Here is an 18,913-nt window from a genome sequence, read left to right as displayed (position 1 = left end):
CTGGATGGACCTTTGGGCTGACCCAGTGTGGGAGGTCGTATGCTCTTAGGAGTTCAAATCCAAGCCTTGGTAGGAAATCTGTATCTTAAAAAAAGGAGGCATCTTGCTCTAATCTGCCTCTCTCCAAGGGTTTTTATTATTATTATAATTTATTTTGGGGAAACTTAATCCAAATACAGCAGAATACTCAGAAGGTGCTAACCCTGTCTTTGAAATGACAATGAATTCCACATGCAAATGCTTGCTGGGAGCGGAGGGTGAGAAGGACGGAAGAGTGGCTGGGAATAGGGGCAGAGAGGGGTTGAGGTTGGGGGCTAGGTGGGGTGGGGCACTGAGAAGGGAGGAGTGGGGGAGAGGGATGGGGACTGGGGGAGAATAGGAGCAGAGGTGTGTGGGTCGTGATCTGGCACCTCCCAGCCCATATATGGCTGACACCCCCATGGGATCTGGGAGCTGGAAGGCCTTGGCCTGTCCTTGAGGAGTCTGAGCCTGTTTCCCTAAAACTTCCCATGTGTGCCTGTCCCTTGTGCGAGTGGCAGGATCTGGGGGAGGAGGGAGGGCCCTGGCCAACTCTGTAGTTCTGACCCCACCCTCTGTGCCCTCCATCCTCATGTGAACATGGTTCTGGGGGGCCATTGCTTTTGAGGGAGGGTCCTGTGCCTCCTCCCTCCCAATGACCCTGACCCCCTCATGTGAGCTGGGCTCTGTGGGTCTCTGCCCCTCTGTGGGTGTCTGAGCACCTCTTCCTGCACCCCCTGTGAGCCAGTATGTGGGGAAGCCCTACCACTGTGGGTGTGGAGCGGAGAACAGGCATACTGGGAGCATGCACCAAGAACACACCGCTGACACCAGGGTGAGGAGCTGAGTCCGGGCACGCTTGATGCATATCCCAGGCTCTCCAGCAGTGGGGATGAGAATATCCATGGCCATGAATGGAGCAGTTCCAGAATATCGAGTTCAGCAAATCTCAGCCACCTAAAAGCCAGGAAATACAGGTACGTGCCCAGGTAGCCGTAACTCCGCCCTCTGAGTGATGTCCCAACAGGTCCATCATACGCTCACACTCGGCCTTTTCACTGTCATGGGCAGGAGCTGCCTCCGCTTGCCCAGGGCTCAAACACTAAGCACAATCCCTGCACAATACTGCACATGTGAAATGTACCAACCACTTCCCACTCACTCACTGGATACCATCTAACCGTAGACTTTCCCTTACCCACCATTCAACCCACAGCCTGCTCTGGCATCCCACCTCACTGCTGCCAATCCCCATGGCAAGACCCCCCCAGTGCCTTGCTACTGAGACAACATACACAAGTTTGCAACAAAATGAGGCAGACTGGATCCTCAAGGTACAAGGCTTCCTGCGCTTTGATGGGGTGGGGGCAACCCCTGGTTTCCTCGTAGCCCAGTCACAGCTCGGACACTCCTCAAACTAACGCCTATCACCTCTCTCAACCTGCCCCACCCTTCAGTACAGCTACAGGTCCCACAGTGAGTGCAGCCGCTGTACATGCCGATAATCCCAGTGCCCATTGCCTGCTCCAGGGAGCAGAGTTGAGGTTGCCTGGGCATGGACAGTAACTCTGTAATTCCCAGGTTTCTGATGCTTGAGTTTTGCCGATGCCCACGTCCTGGAAGGGAAGGACTGTCCCTGCCTGGCAAGCCGGACCTCTGCCTGCATGAAGTCTCTGCTGTTTAACTGATTTCAGATTCCTGCCCCTGGTTGGAGCTGAATTCACACTGCTGCTGGGTGGCGGGGGGGGGACAGTCTCTCGGAGCCCCACAAGTCTTGTCCATCCCAGCGGCCTTTCAACCCTCTGGCTCTCTGTCTGTGCATGCTCAGTGTAGTCCAGGGGTTCTCAAACTGGGGGTCGTGAGGTTATTATGTGGGGTTCACGAGCTGTCAGCCTCCACCTCCAAACCCCGCTTCATCTCCAGCCATTAAAACAGTGTTAAATATATTAAAGTGTGTTTTAATGTATAACGGCGGGGGAGGGGGGTTGCACTCAGAGGCTTGCTGTGTGGAAGGGGTCACCAGGACAAAAGTTGGAGAACCACTGGATAATCCATTTGGTTCTTGGGCTGGAGGCACAACCCGAAAAGGAGACGCACACGCTTTTGCTTCTCGTGTTCTCCGTTTTGCTCCGGCTGGTGGGGCTGCAGGGGTAGCTGCTGCCCCTGTCCCAGGCTGGCTAGGGGGAAGGGAGGGACAAGGACCCTGGGCTGGAAGCACTGGGAATGAATTCTCAGCCAATCAGATTGTGGGGCGTGACACCAGGAGCATGGGAGAGGGTATGAAGCCAGAGAACTGGGTGGGGAATGGAGGGGCAACAGCTCCGGAGCCCATTGGGGTGGCATTGGGACAGGGGTGCTTGGGAGAGACACCACTGGTCACAATCCTGTAAGTGGGGAGTGGATGAACACGAGTGAATGTCACCATGTGCCTGAGGGATCCCAGCAGGCCAGGGCCAAGGACTGAAGTGAGATCCCTCCATCTGGTCCCTCCAGGGCGTGGTGAGGGGATATAAGGGGGGAATCCTGATACGGGGACCCCACAACCGGTTCTAAACAATAGAGGCAATGTCGTGACTGACAGGTCTGGGAGGAACTGTCCGAGCTCCCCTTAGAGAGAAGCTTGCCACGTTCAGACAATCTGCATGGGGCCAGGAGGTGACCAGCCCTGCAAACCAGCTGCTGAGCCACCCCAGAGGGGCCTGATCCCAACCCAGCGCTCGCCTGGAGCCCAGATGGATCCAGCAGCTTCTCCCTCTGCCAGGGCACCGCAGCCCACAGGGCATCTTCATGGCAGGATGGGCCTGGCACAGCCCCAGGTACCGCACTTCTCTGCCCAGGACGGGGACGGGGACGGGGAGAGGCTAAACACGGACCCTGCAGGGCTGAGCGGCAGCAGGTGCAGCTGGCTGGTCCCTGTGCGGATCCCCCCATTGGGATCTGCTGCAGTTGCTCTTTGGGGGGCAGGGAAGGGGCCCTATGGCCAGGCAGGGGGCGCAGCTGTGTGTGCAATGGGTGCAGGGGCTGGAGTTGTGGGGGAGGTTGTGGGAACTGGGGTGGGAGGGATGAGGGATTTCAGAGCAGCTGTAACGAGTTGACTGAAATGGTTCCATTGACTTTTTTTTTTTTTTTTTTTTTTAGGAAAAATTGGGTGTTTGATTAAAGGCAAGTTTTTGTGGAAAGTGTCGGCTTTAATAGAAAACATTCACGGTCTTCTTGGAAAATTCAAAAACCAAAAATTGTTCTGTTTTCAATCATTCGGAACTAATTTTTTCTGAAGATTTTGGTGTGGTTGGCCATTTTTGTCGGAAGTTTTTCTTGTTCTAGCCCTCCTGGCTGGGGAGAAAAGCTTGAAAAGGTGACCCCTAAAGGCTCCACCACCAGGAGATCAAGAACAGAACCCAAAATTGTTTTCAAAATCTCCTCTTGTTTAAGCCAATCTGATGGTTTTGGGGGCTCTGACTTGTGATTTTTGGTCACTGGGGGTTGGCCACATGGGCTAGAACCAGCTTGGCCAGGATCCAGATGTTAACCCCAGTGTAGAGGGCCCTGGCAGTGGCCCATACCCATCAGCTGTGGGGGACAGGAGAGAGATTTGATGTGTTCCCTGAAGTTCAAATTAGCAAGAGAAGTGGCCGGGGAGACACATTATAAACTGGGGGATCAGTGACATTCAGGGTGAGGCAACATTGAAAATACTCAGTGGTTTTACAGTCGCTTTGCTCTGACGCTCTCAGCCCTGGTGGAGCAGAGCCCCCGGCCCTTCCCTGAACACACCCACAGATACCCCTGCTATGGGGGTGCAGAGCTAGGAGCGGGGCAGGGGGACCCCTGGGCACCAACTCCTCACCGCACTCTCCTCTCCCTGTTCTCTCTCTCTCTCCAGATCCAGCCAGCCGGAGCGGGGTGGAAGCTCCTCCCACCCCACAGGGACCCCTTGCTGCAGTTGTCGTGAGTAAGTGTTGGGGAGTGAACCCCTCTCCCAGGCCGGGATCTCGGTGTCTGGGGTGGGGGGATTTCCTGGGGGGTGTCTCTGTTCTATGCTCTCACAGCCCCGCTTTCCTCTCTCTGTTAAATCTCCTGAGGTGGGATCCACCTTCCACCCCTCCTCTGACCTGCCTGTGTCCCTCTCCTCTCTCTGCCAGGCCCCTGCCTTCGCTTGGAGCTCTCGCCGGGGAGGGGCTGCTGCTGCTGACTCTGCTCTGAGCTCTGCCTGAAGCTGGGGGAGATGCACTCGGCTCCTGGAGGGGTCAGGAACCGAAGGTAGAGCAAGCATCTCGCAGGGGTTGCCTGGGAACTAGTTCATGGTTTGAGGTTGTCTAGCTTGGCATTTGTCCAACTGGGAGTCCTGACCCAAAAGGGGGTTGCAAAGCTATGGTGCGGGGAGGGGGGGGTCAAGAGATCACAAAAATATTCTCAGGGGAGGGGGGCAGGAGGGGAAGAGGGCTACAACAGCTGCCCCTCTCCAGCTGCCCAGCTCTGAGGTCAGTGCCCCGCCCGTAGCAGCCCAGAAGTAAGGGTGGCAATACCGTGCGTATGTTTCTATGAGTCCGTACAGTAACTTGCTATGACTGTTTGGGGGTCGGGGGTTGTCATAGCCTGAAATACTTTCAAAGTGGGGCCAGCAAAACCAAAAGTTTGAGAAGCCCGGGTCTAGCTTATTCTGATACCTGTTGCTCCCAGCCTTCCCCCAGCTGGTTTTATAGAGCTGGTGAGGCTCTTCTTCCCCATCTAGTGTCTGATAAAAAAGTGATCCAGGCGACTCCAGACCCATTCATCGAAGCCTAGCTGAGTAGTAGGCAAGGGGCTGTAGAACACGCTGTGAGGGAAGGATGATGAAATTCATGGAGGTAAATGGCAAGGGGGATGTAACCAAAGGTAGCTGGGGCCAGACTAACCCGAGTTCCGTCTTTGAGACGAGAACTGATTGTTTAGACAAGGGAAATGCAGCAGATCTAATATACTTGGACTTCAGTAAAGCATTTGATATGGTACCACATGGGAAATAATTAGCTAAATTAAGGAAGGTGGGGATCAGCACAAGAATTGTAAGGTGGGTGAGGAACCGACTGAAGGGGAGAAGGCTGAAAGATGAACTATGGGACCAGAGGGAGGTTCCTAATGGAGTTCTTCAAGGATCGGTTTTGGGATCCATCTTCATTAATCTCTTTACTAATGGTGTTAACACGAAAAGTAGGAGAGTGATAACAAAACTTACTTAAACTTACTTAAAACTTAATAAAAAGCTGGGAAATGTGGTCAGTACAGAGGAGGGTTGGAATCTTACACAGGAAGATCTGGATGACCTTGTAGACTGGAGTAACAGAAAAAGATGAAATTTAATAGTACCGGGTGCAAGATCCTGCACTTAGGGTCTAATCATAAGAATTTCTGTTGTATGCTGGGGGCTCATCAGCTGGAGGAGACAGAGGAAGGGTGAGACCTTCATGAGTTGGTCGATTACAGGATGATGGAGCCACCAATGTGATGTGACCCATGAAGAAAGCAAATGTGACTCTAGGATGTATCAGCTGAGGCCTTTCCAGTAGAGATAGAGAAGCATTAATGACATTGTATATGGCACTGGGGGGCCCTCATCTGGAATGGAGGGTCTGTCCTATGAGAGGAGAAAGGGAGAGCTGGGCTGGTTTAGTCTAGCAAAAGGAAGGCTGAGAGGGGATCTGATGGCTCTCCATAAATACATCGGGGGGTAGACACCAGGGAGGGTGAAGAGCTGTTCTACATAAAGGACAATGTAGGCACAAGAACAAATGAGGATCAAGTGGCCAAGAAGAAGTTTAGGCTGGAGATTAGAAGGTTTCTAACCATCCAAGGAGGGTGGTTCTGGATCAGCTTCCAAAAGGAGTTGTGGAACAAACAACTTTATTAGTTTTAAGATAGTTTTGGACACATTTGAGTGTGATTTGCATGACAGGGTTGCTTGTGATGGTGGGGGTTGGACTGGCCAACTCTGGGGTCTTTTCTGGCATATGTCTTATAGTCCCAAGTCTCATGCTTCAGGGCTTCAGCTGGTCACCTGCAGGGGTCAGGAAGGGACTTCTCTCCCCCCGCGCCCCATGTATTCTGGGTTGGGGGTGGTGTTTGTTGTTTGTTTCCATCCTCTGAAGCATCAGAGTTAGCCCTGGCTGGAGGTGGGACACTGGATGGGGTGGGCCAGTTCTCTGGAGTGGAACCAAGCTTTCGTTCTCTCAGGAGCTTGGGTGGCTGGGTCTAATGCTGGGTCACATGCTCAGGGTCTCAGTTATTGCCATATGTGGGGTTGGGAAGGAATTTTCCTCCAAATCAGATTGGCAGGGAGCTAGGGGGTGTTTAGCCTTCCTCTGCAGTGCGGGGGGCAAATCCTTTGCTGGGACCAACTGGGTATCTCTCCCTTAATCAGTTCTGTTAGAGGCACCTGCTTTCCAGTTCCAGAGGTCACTGATCAGCCCCAGCAGACAACTCCCAGACAGGGGGCACTGGGAAGTTCATTTTCAAGAGGATTTCATGGCTCATGGTGAACTGGGCATGCAGATCCCTTAGGTAGCTCTGAAAATCGCTGCCTGGGGAATGGAGATACCTGGCTAGTGGGGCAGAAAAAAACAAACAAACCCAAACCCCACACCTCCCCCACTTTTTTGATGGCTTAAAATATTGAGTAAAATACTTCCCCTGTGGCCTGTGCAGTGCAAGAAATTTGAAAAGCATTTATGAGACTTTAGGACGGGTGCAATTTCTATAAAATTGGCATAATGGCTGTGATGGAGCCTCACAGATGAACTCCATCTCCATAGAGATCACTCCAAGTGAGTGTCAAAGGAACCCGCTTACCACCCCACTGTGTATCCTGTATCTGCCACAGAAGGAGTGACGAGAATCAAGAGTTGTCCGGGGTAACCTAGGGCCATAACCGCAGGGGGGTGAGGTGGGATTGAGGAGTATTGACAAATCTCTGGTGGAGGGAGCCAAGGCCTGGGATAGCCGGGAGCTGCAGGTTGGGCTTGAGGGGCAATGAGGTGTTTGTCTACACTGAGACAGCTCATAGCCTGACATGGTTGTCCAATTTGGTTCCTTGTTCAATCTTTTTGCCTTCATCCGTCTGCCTGCATGGGCAGCACAAACTTCCCTGCACTCGGCCCTTTAACCCAGCCATGGGGCTTTCTGCTTGGATTGTAGATTTCAACCATGCTTCGTGCCTTGCTGTGAACATCACATTGCAGCTGCCATTGGGAGATGCTGTTAGGGGTCACTACAGAGCAGCAGATGGCCAAAGAGCCAGTCCCCTGCTCCCGACAGAGCCCCAGGATGACCCCAAGAGCAGCGATGTGGGGGAGATGGAAGAGGAAGAGATGGGAGAACAAGAGGACGAGGAGATGGACGTGGATTAGAACATCGCTCTGAATCTGATCTGTATAGTGCTGGATGTGCATATGGACCATAGGATGTGCCCCTATAGGAGGGGCACTGTTTACAGACCTAAACCTCTCAGGGATTTTTTAAAATATATTTTATTATTACGTTCTCCTTTGCACTTACAAGCTTTGAGCAGATTTGGGGATTAATGAATGTTCCGTTTACAGTGATGTCACTGTGTCGAAAGCTCTGGGATTCGGACACGATACGGGTACAGTAGGGTAAGGTGCATCAAATCTCTTCAATCCAGACAGCGTGATCCGAGAGCAGACGAACGACCGGCAGGCTTTGTGCTGACCTGGTGTGAGTCACAGCAGCCTTGAGGCTGCTGTAACATTCTGCTCCCCATAGGCCCAGGAGCAGAGCACGTGCCGAGCCTTCACAACAGCCAGGGAGATGCCTTGTGCAGGGGAATTTTCAAGGGCTGTTTACACCCATTTTAAATCCCCTTTGCCTCCCAGAGTTACTTAATGGGGCAGAATGTGACTGACTTCAGATTTTTCACAAATTGGCTGTTTTCTGCAGAAAGTTCTTTTTGTTGTTTTTTTTACCACCACCCCCAATGTCTGAAAAACAAAATATTTGCACTAAACCAAAAACATTTCAATCTGTAGAGCCTGCTGGGATGCTGCAAGGGAGCTGTGGTCCAGGTGTCTCATGTCCCCATTCTGCTCTGGGGGGGGACTGTCCTTATTCTGGTTGGCTGGACTACATCTACCATGATGCACCATAGTCAGAGACACCCACGATACAGCTGGCTCCCCTCACCTTGAGGAGAGACTGTGGTGCACTGTGGGAGATGCAGTCAGATCAAGAAACCACCAAGCCTCCTGAGAAAAATGCACCATGTTATATGTTGTTTCATGTCATGAAATATTTCAGTTCAATGTAATCCTACCAGGGTACCATGTGGCCTCATGGCAGCATTACATTGAACTGAAATATTTTGGTTTTCAACTTTTTGCCTAAAAGTGTAACTTTCTGTAGAAAATTTCAGTGAAAATTATTCCCCCCCCCACATTTTCATCAGTTTGCCATGGTGGGGGGACCCACTTTTTCCAACCAGCACTGCCCGTGCCATCTGCTTACCCAGCTGAACCCTAGAGGGAGGGTGTTACAATAGCTGGAATGGGGGTGCAACAGTGGGCATATCTCTGTAAACACTCCTGACTGTGCAAAGCTGTTTGAATGGTGGATTCTTGTTCTTGAAACACTGGAGATGAGAGCTGGTCGAAATGTTTCAATGGTTTTTTCAATAAAAAGCTTTTTTTTCCAACAGTGAGATTTTTCATGCACAGTTGTCGACCTTTTTGTTTGTTTGCCAAAAATAAATATTTTAATACTTTTTGATCATTTCCAAAACGCAGAGCAAAAATCCTGGTTTGCTGAAAAAGTGGATTTTGGCAAACAAAATAAATAACTGTTTTGGATTAAACATTCGAACAAAAATGAAGAAAAGTGGGTTTGTTTCAAACACATTGAAATGAAAACAACTTTGCCACTGTGCATGAAAATGGCTTTTTGTATTTTGACCAGCTCTACTAGAGGCCACACTGTTAACAGTCTTCGTTGTTTTAAAAGATATATCCTAGCAGGGGCATTAAAACCTGGGATAGGGATCTGAATGCACTGTGATTTGTACGTCTGTGCAGTATTGCTACATATCAGACGTTTCTATTCTTCTGATAATTTATGACACTGGAAAGCAAGGGATTGTGTTGTAGAAAACCCAGGGTTTTGAACCAGATGCTTTTAAGACGAATGTATTTCTTTATTTTGAGGTGTAAAAATACACTTTTATTTGTTCTGTCACCTTATTTATTCGGCTCTGTCCTTTGCCCACCTGTCTCTCCACCATCTGCTTGGGCTTTGACGCTTAATTCAAACAATTACACTCCCCTCTCCTTTCTCTGTAGCACAGTTCCTAGTCCAGTCCCCTTGCTCCCTGCTGGAAACGAGCGAGGGACAAGCGCTGGTAACCAGAACAGCCTGGGTGCAGTTAAATAGACCAAAGAGGATACAAACCCAACTACAACCCCGATGACGTGGGACCCTGTTTATTGCCATCTTGGCTCCTCCTCGCTGAAGTTCAGGATTACTATCGCTCTCCCCTCAGGCACAACCATCCCGCGTCTGACTCGGTCCGGCCAGCCCGGGGTCTTCTGCCTCCGGGAGAGGCCAGTCCCAGCTGCTTGGAGGGAAGGGACCGGGAACCTGGCAGCAGACAGCTGGGGGGGTCGGGGGGGCTTCTCCCGGAGAAAGCCAGGGGGGGCGCCCTGCTGTGAGAGCTGATCCCCAGCAGCAGGGACAAGTCTGAGAACCAGGCATGTCATTTTGGACTGTCCGAGCCAGCCAGCGGGCGGGGCGCTGGGTTCCGGACACGCCGGAGGACCCTCCCCCTCGAGCCTTTGCTGAGGGCGGAAGCGGGTCAGCAAGTGAAGTCACGGGTCAAAATGTTCAAATGTTTTATGGCAGGACTGGGCGGGGCGGGGGCGGAGTCAGCGCGAGGTTTAAAGCGCAGCCCGGGGGGGGGGGGGGGGCGGTCGCAGAGGCTGGGGAGGCTCCGGACGGTGACGGTCGCTGCTGAGCCAGTGAGAAACATGCCACGCACGCCGGGCTCGTGGGGGGAGCGCCGGTACATGGGGGGGCAGGGGCTGGAACCCCCCGTCTCTCCGGGCTGGGGGGGTGTCCCGGAGTCCCTGGGCGATGCTCTGGAACTGCTCCCCATGAAGCCAGGCAGGACTCTGGGGAAGTTTCCCCCTGTCTGGGCTCCGGGGCGGGGGGGGGGGGCGCCCCCCCCATCTGGGCTCTGGGGGGAGGCCTGTGAGGATGTGAGGCAGCAGGGAGGGGGGATTGTTGACCTGGGAATGTGCCCTGGGGATGGGAGACCTGAGAGCCTGGCACCTGAGCCAGGAGGGGAAGGGGGAGGTGACACCTCTGCCCGGGAATGTGGACAGAGGCTGCAGGAGGGAGCCGGCTGGGGGGGTTTAGTTCAGTTTGGAGCTGGGTGGAGGAACACAGGGAACCCCAGGGCTGGGGTCCAAGCTCCCTGCTCCCCCAGAAGGACTTGACGGAGGGGTCCTGGGGGTACCCACAAGCTCTGTTTTGGACTGTGTTCCTGTTGTCTAATAAACCTTCTGTTTTACTGGCTGGCTGAGAGTCTCAGTGAATCCCAGGAAGAGGGGTGCAGGGCCTGGACTCCCCCACACTCTGTGACAGGGCGCGCCCCCCCCGTCCCCTCCCACTGTCCAGGCTCGGGGGGGGGGAGGTGCCTCCTCTCCCTTCCCTTCTTCTCCTCTCTGGGCTGGTGAGGGGGCTCTCTTTTGTCCCCCTTCCTTCTCCTCTGGGGGCAAGGGCTCTCTTAGGTGTCTGCTGGCTCTCCCCACGCCTCGGTCGGCTCGCTGGGGATGGGGCACCTGTGTGCAGCATGGAGCTACCTGGGCCCTTCCCCTCCCATGGCCCCAAGCCAGTGGGGGGGGGGGCATCAGCGCACTGTTGCTCCCTGTACCCCCAACCTTGGGGGCCCCAGGCCGGGCTTCCCACGGGCATCCTCCCCTTCCCTGCGTTCCCAATGAAAAAGGGGGAAAGAAAGGGCCACTCACACAATTTCCCCGCCCCTCCTCCCCCCCGTGGGGGAAGTTTTGGACATGAAGTTTTAATGGTTCTGTCACCCACTGAGTGGGCACTTGGCCTTAGAAAATTACTGAAGTGTGAATCGATAAGTTGATTAAAATTGATTATTTAAATTGAGGCGTTGGACTTGGTGATTTAATTGCCTTGATTTTACTCATTCCATCCTGGTTCTCTCCCCCCCACCCGCCAACTCCCCACTCCTGTTAGGATTCTCGACTTGCTCTCGATTGCGGGAAGTATGTGTGGGGAGGGAGGGTTTTTCCCTCCTGTCAACCCCAGCTGGGTGCCTGTCACGCGTGGGTGGTGCCTGGCGGGTGGGGTCCTCAGCAGATCAGGTCTCTGAAGCCCTGGGGGATGGAGGGGCCATGGCGTTTAAGGGGGTTCAATCATCATGGCACAGCCTCTGGCTGGGGGTTGGGCTGCTGGGCAGGGAACGAGAAACCACAAATCGCGCCCCTCCCCCCCCCGCCCCACTGACCTGTCCTGCTGGGTCCGTCTCGACTTTCAGATCGGCTGGAGAGTCCAGAGCAGGGTGTGGGGGGAAGCAGGGCCAGGACCCCCACCCCAGCTCGGCTTCGCTGCTGCTGAATCAGACCCAGTCACAGAGAGGAGCCGACCCCAGCCCAGCGCCTCCAGCAGCGTGTGCAGCCCGAGCGTCACTGAGAGAGACGATGGGGCCAGCATCTGGACCTGCTGGGAGCGAAGAGCCGCTGCAGGAGTGGTCTGTTGAGGGCAATGGAGACCTGGAGACTGGAGGAGAGCCAGGTAATGGGGTGTCGCTGCCTGGGAACAGGCTGGAGAGAGACACTGAGGCTTCCCCACATGGGGCCAGGCTCTCAGTGGCAGCAGCCAGTGCCCAGCAATGCCCCGTCTGTGGGTAGCAGGGACTGGATCACCCCCAGGGGCTCTCAGGGCACCGATCCCTGGCTCACAGCTGCTGTCTGGCGCACACAGCGGAGGTCGTGGGGCTGTGCAGGGCCCTCCTGGGCTGGGTGTGTCAGACCCCTTGTGACAGCCCTGGCCCATCTCTGCCTGGTTCGTTCTCCCCCCTTCTGCTGTGTCTGGCCAGTGTGAGGCCCCAGTGTGCGGGGACAGGGGCACTCGGCAGTGTGGGCCCAGCCAGCGCTCGGCAGGGGGCAGAATGGGGGTGGGGATGGTGGGGGGGCAGTTGGAGCAACTGCCACCAGGACATGCGGGTCCTTATCTCTGTGCCCCTGAGCTCACCAGGCCTCCTGGCAGCCTGGCTGGGAGTGCCCAGGGGAGGGCACTGGGCTGAGGGGAAGGAGGGGCTGTTCAGCATCTGAGGGAAGGAGCAATCAACAGAAAGGTGCATGTTCGAGTCCAGTGGCTCTCAGCCTTTCCAGAGGACTGTCCCCCTGTCAGGAGGCTGATTTGTCTTGCACTCTCCTAAGTTTCATCTCACTTAAAAACAACTTGCTTCCAAAATGGGACATAAAAATACAAACATGTCACAGCCACTATTCCTGAAAAATTGCTGACTCTCTCTGATTGTTGCGTATTTAATTATGAAATAGATCAATTGGACTATCAACGCTGTACCTTTCCGTGTATAGTCTATCGAGCAGTATAAACGAGTCATTGTCTGTAGGAAATTTTAGCTTGTACTGACTTAGTGCTTTTTATGTAGCCTGTTGTAACACGAGGCAAATCTCCTGATGAGTTGATGTGCCCCGTGGAAGACCTCTGCTTACCCCCAGGGGTACACGAACCGGTGGGTGAGAACCACTGTTCTAAGGAAGCTCCAGCCCTGGTGCCGTCAGGGAGACGTGTCCTCGCGGCCCTGCCTGACGGGTCTTTCTGTTTCAGACCCTCGTCGTAACTGCAGGAAATGTAACTACAAGAAACGTACAGTTGTGCTCCCAGTCGCCCTCGCAACCATGTTCTTAGTTCTCATCATTCTCCTGGCAGGTGAGTTCTCACCGTTCCCTTCCCTTCCCCCTCTCTGCACATCCCATTCCCCCTGGAGCCACCACAGTCAGTCTCTCCTACTGGCCTGTCTGGCTTCTGCCCCTGGGACAGAGGATTCCTGGGGGGTGTTCCTCCAAGACCCTCCTCCTGCTCCCTCCCAGACCCCTGCACCTGGGCACTCTCTGTGTCGGGACTGACATTAGCTCCCTGCAGCCCATCTCTGAGCACTCTGGGTCCAAGTCACTGTTGCCGGGCCCCAGGCACGGTCACTGATACCCGTGCAGAGTGGGGGTGATTGACGGTGCAGGGCAGGAATGAGCTGGGCCCTCTGCCTGCAGCGAGTCTCCCTGAGGTGCCAGCCTGGCCTTCCAGCATCCCCGGGTCGTGCCCAGTGCTGGGCAGGTGCTGGCGTGTCACTGAAAGGAGCCGTGGAACGCAGTACGGACACCTCCCTTAACGCAGCGTGAAACCCACATATTGGTGACCTCGGCAGGGCAGGGTCTCGTCGCGCTATTGACGTCCCCGCCTGCACAGACAGCGTGTGCGAGCGCAGATGGCAGCTGCTTATGGTGACCGTGAACCTGGCTGGCTGTGCTGGACAGGCCGGGCAGCGGGCGTTCGGTCTCCTGAAGGGAAGGGAGTTTGTTCCCGTACTCATCTCAACCTGCCTCTCCAGGGAAGCAAAGCGCAGAGCAGGGGGAGGGGGCAGCAGTCCAGGCTAGCAGAACTCCTTGGGGTACTAGACCTGGCAAATCATGTTGCAGTTAATCTCCTACCCATTAATTATTGCCCCCCTGTTGGCCCCCTGGTAACCGTCCCCTCCCTCTGCAGCTCTCTGCCCACCCCGTGTTGTAACACGGAGCTTGGGCCCAGCTCTCTGTCCTGGGCTTCATGGCATGAGCGGTTTGTCAGCTGCATTCCTGTTGAATGTGAACCCAAGAGAGTGAGAGCAGAGTCAGATAACCCCCCTCTGGGGCTGGATTCCCAGTGTCCTCCTGGCTCCCTCACAGTCTTTCAGTACCCACCCTGGTTCGAGGTGTCTCAGAAGCCTGGGGCGCAGGGGCTGATCTCCCCCTGTTCTCCTCGTTGGCGGGTCTCGCTCACACCTCGTGTCACTGTCTCATTCTCAGTGTGGAGACCTCAGCTTCCGTCAGCTGAACCGGGACCCGTTGCTGGATCGGATACCGAGGGAAATGCTACTATTTCTCTGAGGCCGAAAGGAACTGGACCTGCAGCCTGACCCACTGCTCTGCGCTCAGCGCCTCCCTGGCTGAGATCAACAGTGAGCAGGAAATGGTGAGAGATGCTCGAATTGCTACGTTCTGGTCTTGGCTCAGCAGCTGCTGCAGGAGAACCTGGGCTCGAGGAGCAGCTCTGAGTAAATGAGCTTCCAGCTGCTGAATGCCAGGCCTGGCTGTCTGTCCCAGGGCACCTCTAGTGTCCGTGTCTGACTGCAGGGATCACTCACTGTCAGCCCTCTCAAAAGGAGACCGCCCCTCTCTCGGGCTAGGCTGGCTTGAGTGTCTTCTGGGTGGCATGGGGCCAAAGGGGTACTGAGATCCCAGATTAATTGTCATGCACATTGTGTAAAGAGTTATCACTTTGGATGGGCTATCACCAGCAGGAGAGTGAATTTGTGTGGGGGGGTGGAGGGTGAGAAAACCTGGATTTGTGCTGGAAATCACTTTAGATAAGCTATTACCAGCAGGACAGTGGGGTGGGAATAGGTATTGTTTCATATTCTCTGTGTATATATAAAGCCTGCTGCAGTTTCCACGATATGCATCTGAAGAAGTGAGCTGTAGCTCACGAAAGCTTATGCTCTAATAAATTGGTTAGTCTCTAAGGTGCCACAAGTCCTCCTTTTCTTTTTGCGAATACAGACTAACACGGCTGTTACTCTGAAACCTGTCAGATTGACTTGAAGAGCCAGTGCTCTTGGGTAGCCAGATGAGGATGGGGGGGCGGGAGGGGCTCCTCTTAGCCCTGGCCCCTTCTAGCTGAGGATTTGGTGGCTCTACTCTCATCCCTGGCCTTTCCCAGCATCCCTTATTGAGCTCAGCTGGGCTCTTTCCTTCCCCTTCCCCTGTGATGGGGAGGGGAGCTCAGCTGTTCTGTAAGGCAAGGCTTTGACACAGAATGTGGCCTTCTGTAGAGAGGTGCTGGGGCAGCTTAGACTCAGCAGCACCCAAGAGGTGCTCCAGCCCTGGGCGGATTGGTGTGAGGGGGAGCTGGGTTTGGGATAAGAAAGTTAATACTGAATTACCCAGAGCTGGGCAAGAGGGAGGTGAAAATCCCCAGCTGTTCCCTGAAAACAGAGCCCGTCAGTGTATCCCTGTGAATCTCTGGTGCACATAGCCTGTGCTCTGACCCCACCTCTCCCTCTGCTGTTTTTAGGCTTTCCTGCTGTGCTATAAAGGTAGATTTGACCACTGGATTGGCCTCTGGAGGGACCCTAGGCAGCTCTCGAAATGGGCCAATGGCACCAAATTCAACAACCTGTAAGTCCTCTGTGAATTCCTTGGGCTTTGGGTCCCTGGCGTCTGAGATAGCGAGTTCAAGCCGACGCACCAGTCAGTGCTATGTACTCTGTGTATTAGTGATGGGTGGAAGCAAGTGCTGTCTGCTGGGAGACTGGCTAAAGCTTTCAGATCTGTCTGGCTTTAGTGGGGCCATCTGCTTTAAAGATGCCTGATAGTCACAAACGCTGAGTGCCTGGGGCTGCCATGAGAAGTGGGGTACAGTAGAGATGGCCCAGATGACATCCCAAGAGGTATTTCAGTGGGATGTGGGTGGGATCAAATAACCAAACCCCAGTTGATCCGATAGCAGGGTTTGACCCTGGACCATCAGCGCTGAAAGAACGGCAGAGTAGGTCACGCTGGCGGGGGAGTGGCACTACATGTCCAGGAAAGCATAGAGTAAATTAGAGTAAAAATCTTAAACAAATGCAACTGTATCCTAGGATCTCTCAGAATAGAAATTCCACACTTGAAGAATAGGAATCTAGCAGCAGGAATATACTACTGACCAGGATGGGGACTGTGAAATTTACGGAGATTAGAGAGGCTACAAAAGCAGAAAACCCAATAATAATGGGGGTTTTCAACTATCCCCATATTGTCTGGGAACATGTCCCCTCTGGATGGGATGCAGAGAAGTGATTTTTAGACACCATCAATGACGGCTTGTTGGAGCAGCTAATCCTGGCACCTACAAGGGAAGGGGCCATTCTTGATTTAGACCTAAGCGGAGCACAGGGTCCGGTCCAAGTGGGGAATGTAGCTGAACTGCTCGGTAATAGTGACCATAATGTAATTAAACGTTTAACAGCTCACTTCATCGGATACATTCAGTGGAAAATAACAGTGAGTAAATTTATATACACACACAACATGAAAAAATGAGTGTTTAACACGCATACTGTAAGGAGAGTGATCACTTAAGATGACAGGTTTCAGAGTAACAGCCGTGTTAGTCTGTATTCGCAAAAAGAAAAGGAGTACTTGTGGCACCTTAGAGACAAACCAATTTATTAGAGCATAAGCTTTCGTGAGCTACAGCTCACTTCCTCAGATGCATATCGTGGAAACTGCCAGCTGTAGCTCACGAAAGCTTATGCTCTAATAAATTGGTTAGTCTCTAAGGTGCCACAAGTACTCCTTTTCTTTTCACTTAAGATGAGCTATTACCAGCAGGGGAGTGGGGTGGGGGAAGAGAGAGAAAACCTTTTGAAGTGATAATTAAGGTGGGCCATTTCCAGCACATTTCCAGGAGTTTACAAGAGCATCTGAGGAGCAGTGGTGGTGGTGGGGGCGTGGGGGGGGGGAGAAATAGTTTTAAACACCCATTTTTTCATGTTCTGTGTATATATAAATTTACTCACTGTTATTTTCCACTGAATGCATCCGATGAAGTGAGCTGTAGCTCACGAAAGCTTATGCTCAACTAAATTGGTTAGTCTCTCAGGTGCCACAAGTCCTCCTTTTCTCCTTGCGAATACAGACTAACACGGCTGCGACTCTGAAACCTGTCACAATTAAATGAATAGGCAGCAGGTCTGACACAAACAAAAGGAAAAAGAAAAGGAGTACTTGTGGCACCTTAGAGACTAACCAATTTATTTGAGGATGAGCTTTCGTGAGCTACAGCTCACTTCATCGGATGCATACTGTGGAAACTGCAGAAGACATTATATACACACAGAGACCATGAAACAATACCTCCTCCCACTCCACTCTCCTGCTGGTAATAGCTTATCTAAAGTGATCATCAAGTTGGGCCATTTCCAGCACAAATCCAGGTTTTCTCACCCTCCACCCCTCCACACACAAACTCACTCTCCTGCTGGTAATAGCTCATCCAAGGTGACCACTCTCCTCACAATGTGCATGATAATCAAGGTGGGCCAATTCCAGCACAAATCCAGGTTTTCTCACACCCCCCCCCCAACCCCATACACACACAAACTCACTCTCCTGCTGGCAATAGCTCATCCAAACTGACCGCTCTCCTTACAATGTGCATGATAATCAAGGTGGGTCATTTCCAGCATAAACCCAAGTTTAACCAGAACGTCGTGGGGGGGGGGGGGGGAGGGGAGAAAAAACAAGGGGAAATAGGCTACCTTGCATAATGACTTAGCCACTCCCAGTCTCTATTGAAACCTAAATTAATAGTATCCAATTTGCAAATGAATTCCAATTCAGCAGTTTCTCGCTGGAGTCTGGATTTCAAGTTTTTTTGTTGTAAGATAGCGACCTTCATGTCTGTGATTGCGTGACCAGAGAGATTGAAGTGTTCTCCGACTGGTTTATGAATGTTATAATTCTTGACATCTGATTTGTGTCCATTTATTCTTTTATGTAGAGATTGTCCAGTTTGACCAATGCACATGGCAGAGGGGCATTGCTGGCACATGATGGCATATATCACATTGGTGGATGTACAGGTGAACTAGCCTCTGATAGTGTGGCTGATGTTATTAGGAAGTATTTCTTCACACAACACACAGTCAACCTGTGGAGCTTGTTACCAGGGGATGTCGTGAAGGCCAATAGTATAACTCTGTTCAAACAAGAAGTAGATAAGTTCACAGAGGATAGCTCGACCAGTTCCTATCAGCCAGGATGGTCAGGGATGCAACCCCATGTTCAGAGTGTCCATAAACATCTGACTGCCAGAAGCCTGGTGTGAATGGGATGGATCACTCGATACTGACCCTGTTCTGTTCATTCCCTCGGAAGCACCTACCGCTGGCCAGTATCGGAGGACAGGACACTGGGCTAGATGGGCCATTGGTCTGACCCATGTGGCCAGTCTTAGGTACTTACAGCTGAATGGCATTTTTAAAAGAGCCCTTTGCGGTTGATGGGAAGCTGGAAAATGTGCCCAGAGGAGGCTTAGAAAACAAGTCAGTTGATGACCTGTTTGATCCCAGTCAGATATTTTCACATATTCCAGCAAGGATGCCCTGATGTTGGCAGCAGTCTGTCTTTGTGATTGCATCATGAGTCCATCTGTTAGCCGGCCTGTTTGGGGTCTGTCCACACCGCAGCTGGCACCATGCCATTGCAGAGAAACTAAATGAATTCTTTGCAGCAGTCTTCACGGCTGAGCATGTGAGGGAGATTCCCAAAGCTGAGCCGTCCTTTTTAGGTGACAAATCTGAGGAACTGTCCCAGATGGAGGTGTCATTAGAGGAGGTTTTGGAACAAATTGAGAAACTAAACAGTAACAAGTCACCAGTCCCAGGAACTCAAATGTGAAATTGCAGGACTACTCACTGTAGTCTGTAACCTATCATTTAAATCCGCTTCTGTACCCGATGACTGGAGGATAGCTAATGTGACGCCAATTTACCGGAACTGGGTAAACAGGCATCTCAGTGGGGTGTTAACCCTGAAATCTGCCACCCTGTGGGCGC

The 18,913-nt window shown here is 52.7% G+C and overlaps 1 pseudogene; it reads left to right on the top strand.

The window, feature by feature from the left end:
• The first annotated feature begins 11,675 nt into the window (after positions 1–11,675).
• LOC140898246 (C-type lectin domain family 2 member B-like) overlaps positions 11,676–18,913 on the top strand; it is a 47,628-nt pseudogene continuing 40,390 nt past the window's right edge.

The sequence above is a fragment of the Lepidochelys kempii genome, chromosome 14 (assembly GCF_965140265.1).
Source record: "Lepidochelys kempii isolate rLepKem1 chromosome 14, rLepKem1.hap2, whole genome shotgun sequence".
Classification (NCBI taxonomy): Eukaryota; Metazoa; Chordata; order Testudines; family Cheloniidae; genus Lepidochelys; species Lepidochelys kempii.
Note: the sequence above shows the minus strand (reverse complement) of the source record. Positions and strands in the feature narration are given on the sequence as shown.